Below are 4,705 nucleotides of genomic sequence, written 5' to 3'. Positions count from 1 at the left end.
AAAAAAAAAAAAGAAAAAGAAATCAACCTTATTAAAAAAAAAAAGAAAAAAGAAAAAATAAACAAATAAATAAATAAAATTGTTGTGGTAAATCTCCAACCCAGATAAGCCCGGCAATGAAAACACAACTCAATATGAATACATGCTGTGTGCCTAGATTGGGCAGATCTACCGCTACACTACCATCTTCCCCACATGAGAGACCCTTTATAACTTGCGTTTTCTCCAGGCCAGGTGCTTCTCCTCGGTGCTTCTCCTCCCTGCTCTCACTTGCTTGTGTATTGTGGCTTCTCTCTGCCCTTTGTGAAGGGGGAAGGGCTATTTTTCTAGTCAATTTGTCATCTGCTTTGCACAGACCTTACCCCCCATTTCATGGCCTAGAACTGTCTAGCACATTATCAACTCTCAATATTAGTTGATTCAACTAAGTTGAGTTTCATTTCATCACAGTGTTTGGAACTCACATATCATGTCTATGAAACCTCAGCTCTCTTTGTCCTCTGGAATGTTTTTCTGGTCACAAGTTCTTCCCCTCAGGGCAGTCTAGACTGTCCTCTAGACTCCAAAACCAAATCACCCCTCCCCCACCTGCCAACCTCTCTCAATTTGCCTATTGATGCAAAATAGGTGAGTTCCATTTTCTTTTTTTTTTTTTAGGGGAGAGCGCGAACGCAGTCCCCCACTACCACAAATTATGCAGTCGAGTTTCCTGCATTTGGGGAAATCGCAGGGGTCAGCACACTCCAAGTGCAATGGGTGAACCTCGCCCTGGGAAAACCACCTTCATGATCATGACTTCCATTTTCTAAAACGCAAGGCCTGATAGCGAATGTCTGTCACCCAGCTAAGGTAGAATTATTGAAAGTTCAAGGCCAGCCTGGAAGACACAGGGATACTTGGCCTCACAAAGAAAACAATAAATAAAAAAACTCTGTAGCCAAAAAAAACAAAAAACAAAAAAAACAAAAAAAAACAAAAAAAACTCTGTAGTTTAAAACAGCAAACACTGTTTATCAGTTTCTCTGAGTAGGAATTTAAGAAGTGTGGTTTGGAGTCCATCTCAGCAGACAGCAGGCTACTCCAGGCTCAATCGCAGCTGGAAAATTCATTTTCTGATTGCTTCCATGCTTATTGGCTAGGTAGTGGGTGGCTATTCTCCTGCGATTCATTTAAAGAGACACCTGCAGGTCTGTGTTCGAAGCTTCTTCCAGCCCTGAAACCTGCTTACCCCAGCCCTGAAACCTGCTTACCCCAGAGCCAGTGAGCTAAGAGGAACAGAGGAGAGAGACGGAGGTTCACAGGGAAGCCACATTATTTTTATGACTTAATCTCAAGCCCTATTTTGAGACATGCCACCAGCAAGTGCCAGGACATAGCACATACGCACATACCCTGTTCCAGCAGCCACTCTGAGTCCAAATAGAGGCTCCCGGGCTGCGGATCCACTGGGTATGTCCTTCCCCAGCCATCTATGGTCGTCCCTGCGTGAGTTAACACCCCTAGGCGGTTTCATTGGACCTGCTCAACAGAACAAGGCACTTGGAAATTTTTCATGAGGAATTATCCTAGTTGCCCTCCATGCTGCCCTCGTCGGGCCTCTATGGACACTGCTGGAACCGAACTCTCGACCTCTGCGAGGGCAGTATACTCTTAAATGGTTATCTCTCTAGGACCCTTGACTTTTCATTAAAAAATTTTCTATTGGGGGACATAGTGGCACATGCTTTTAATCCCAGTACTTGGGAGGCAAAGGCAAGATCTCCGTGAGTTCAAGTCCAGTCTGGTCTACATTATAAGTTCCAGGACAACCTGACTTATGTAGAGAGACCTTGTCTCAAACAAACATTTTTATTGCCATATTTTATTTTTAATGAGTGTTTTGCCGATCTGCATGTGCTGTGTGTGTGCAGTGCAAGGGCAGAGGAGTGCACCAGAGGCCCTGGACCTGGAGTTAAGGATGTGGGTGCTAGAAGCGAAGCCTGGGCCCTCTGCAAGGGCAGCAAGTACTGCTAACTATTGTTAACTGCTGTTAACTACTAAGCTCTCTCTCCAGCCCTTACCAGCATATATTAATATACATAATCATTGGTCCCATTATGGCATTTTCACATACTGAAATTATGTATTTTGAGCACACTTACCCCTCCCAACTATCATGTGTAGTCTCTTTCCTATTGATCTCCTTCCTAACCAGACCCCTTCTCTCTCTCTCTCTCTCTCTCTCTCTCTCTCTCTCTCTCTCTCTCTCGCTCGCTCGCTCGCTCTCTGTGAGTGTGTGTGTGTGTGTGTGTGTGTGTGTGTGTGTGTGTGTGTGTGTAAGTGAATTTCATTATAAAAATGTGTTAGTTAGCCGGGCATGGTGGTGCACACCTTTAATCCCAGCACTTGGGAGGCAGAGGCAGGCGGATTTCTGAGTTCAAGGCCAGCCTGGTCTACAAAGTNAGAAGAAGAAGAAGAAGAAGAAGAAGAAGAAGAAGAAGAAGAAGAAGAAGAAGAAGAAGAAGAAGAAGAAGAAGAAGAAGAAGAAGAAGAAGCACCAACTATGAACTGTCTCTAGATCATCAGGGAGAGGTGGAACCTCGTGAATCTGAATTCTTTCCACTAGGGGATATTGATGGGCCCGATCTTTGTGGTAATCTCAGTTGCTTGAGTTCAAGAATGCCGTGGCTGACATGTCAGAAGACAGGATTCCACAATGCTCTACCCTACCTCAGCCAACATTTTAATGTTTTTATCCGTGTGTGTGTGTGTGTGTGTGTGTCTGTGTGCATGTGTGTGTGTGCATGTGTATGCAATAGGTGCTACAGAATGTGTGGCAGTCAGAAGACATCTTTGTAAAGTCATTTCTCTTCTTCCAACCTTACATGGGTTCTAAGGATCAAACTCATGCCACCAGCCTTTGCATGGCAATCAAGTGTCCATCTACTGAGTCCTTACTGGCCCCTGAAAGTATTAGTTTAAACACATGTGTAGTATGTGAAGGTCAGAGAACAACTTTGTGGAGTCGATTCTCTTTCACCTTTACAAGGGCTCTATCAAATCTACAGGCTGTTGGCTTGCACCTTAATCTACTGAGCCATCTCACTGGCCCTAAATCAACCTCTTAACTCCAGGCCAGAACTGGACATCAACTACTGTTCTTGTATTCCCAGTGTAATACCTTCTTTCCACTGTCTGATACTCATGGGAACCACAGCTGGCAGCTATGCCTGTGTCCCTGTGTTGATTTGAATGAAAAAATGTCTCCCACGGGCTTAACACTTGGAGTTGGTGGCGTTGTTTGGGGATATGACAGAACTTTGAGGGGGTGGAGGCTCATCACGAGGCCAGGCTTCAAGGATTTAAATCTTACTCTGCCTCCTGTTCACCCCGCTTCCTATTCCTGCTGCCAGGCCTTCCCACCATTACAGATTCTGTCTCTAGAATCACAAACGAGAACTTGTTTTAATCCTTACACTGCTTCTGGTCATACTTCATTACAGACACAGAAAGTTAATTCAGAATTGAGTTTCTGAGAAATGGTTGGAATGCAAACTGTGGGGCCCCAGCTCATGATGCTTGAGAGGCATACTCAGCCACGGGGCTGAAGGCTTTAGCAAAAACCTGGCTGCATTCTACCCTTGAGTGGGCCTGAGGCTAAACTAAAGTAGGGTAATAATTGTAGAAATTCAAGACAGCATCACATTGAGTCTGTAAAGCAGTAGTTACTGATTGCTTTTAAATCTACAATGGCAAACATTAAGAGCAAACAACCTAAAACTCAACATGCAGTCTGGAACAGAAAGATATTAGAGGCTGTTACTGTTTAGATTACTGCCATTAGTGTCATCTTCCTGATGTGAAAAGGTGCCTTCAAAGCAAGACCACACCACCTTATAAAGCAACCTAAGAGGTTCTTGCTTCCAGAATGCAACTGCACACAAAAACTTCTGTAAATGTGACCCAAGGGTCCATCCCAAGCTAGCAGCTAAACTTGGCAATGTCATCAACACTACTAGCTTGGGAGATAAGAGACTGAGGGGTTGTGACTCTTCCTCCAGGGTTTCAGACAGGGTTAAGTGTCCCTTCAAGGAGACCTTCAATGACACTGAAGCTACCTTGCTATGGACTCATAGATGATGGGAGATACCAGGACCCCTGAGACATCTTCCAGAAACTGCATCCAGGAAGAACCAGACCAAGAAAGTGGTATGTTGGAAGGTAAAGCTGAAGGGCAGAGCAGAGCCATCTAAGCCCTTTGGGCTTGAAGCTGGGGACATCAAACACAGCTATTTAGTCAGCCCTGCTGGGTTTTGGTCTTCCTTTGCTCCAATCTTTCCTGATTCCATTCCTCCCGTTTGCATATCATGTCATTGTATGGTTAAAGTATGTAACTTTATTAGATTGCTTTGATAACCAAGTTATATTCTTTGGTTGGTTCAGTCTCAGAGGTTAAAAACAATGGGACCTCTTCTAGGGGCCCCGAGTTCAATTCCCAGCAACCACAAAGTGGCTCACGACCATTAAGGAATCTCATGCCCTCTTGTGGCATGCAGATGTACATGCACACAGAGCACTAAGTGTCTCTTTTCTTAAGGGGACTACCTTAACAAAACACACCCCCTTCCCCTCAGCAGCTCAGTACTGAGAGCTTTGGTGGTATTCAAAGCCCTCCATAAGACCCAGTAGAGCGCCGGGCGTGGTGGCGCACGCCTTTGATCCCAGC

At 44.8% G+C, this 4,705-nt stretch overlaps 1 non-coding gene across 1 annotated transcript; it reads right to left on the bottom strand.

The window, feature by feature from the left end:
* Window positions 1-654: 654 nt before the first annotated feature.
* On the bottom strand, window positions 655-816 carry LOC115065599. The gene has a single exon (XR_003845362.1). It is a non-coding gene; the product is annotated as a U1 spliceosomal RNA (small nuclear RNA).
* Window positions 817-4,705: the final 3,889 nt, after the last annotated feature.

The sequence above is a fragment of the Mus pahari genome, chromosome 15, assembly GCF_900095145.1.
Source record: "Mus pahari chromosome 15, PAHARI_EIJ_v1.1, whole genome shotgun sequence".
Lineage (NCBI taxonomy): Eukaryota > Metazoa > Chordata > Mammalia > Rodentia > Muridae > Mus > Mus pahari.
Note: the sequence above shows the minus strand (reverse complement) of the source record. Positions and strands in the feature narration are given on the sequence as shown.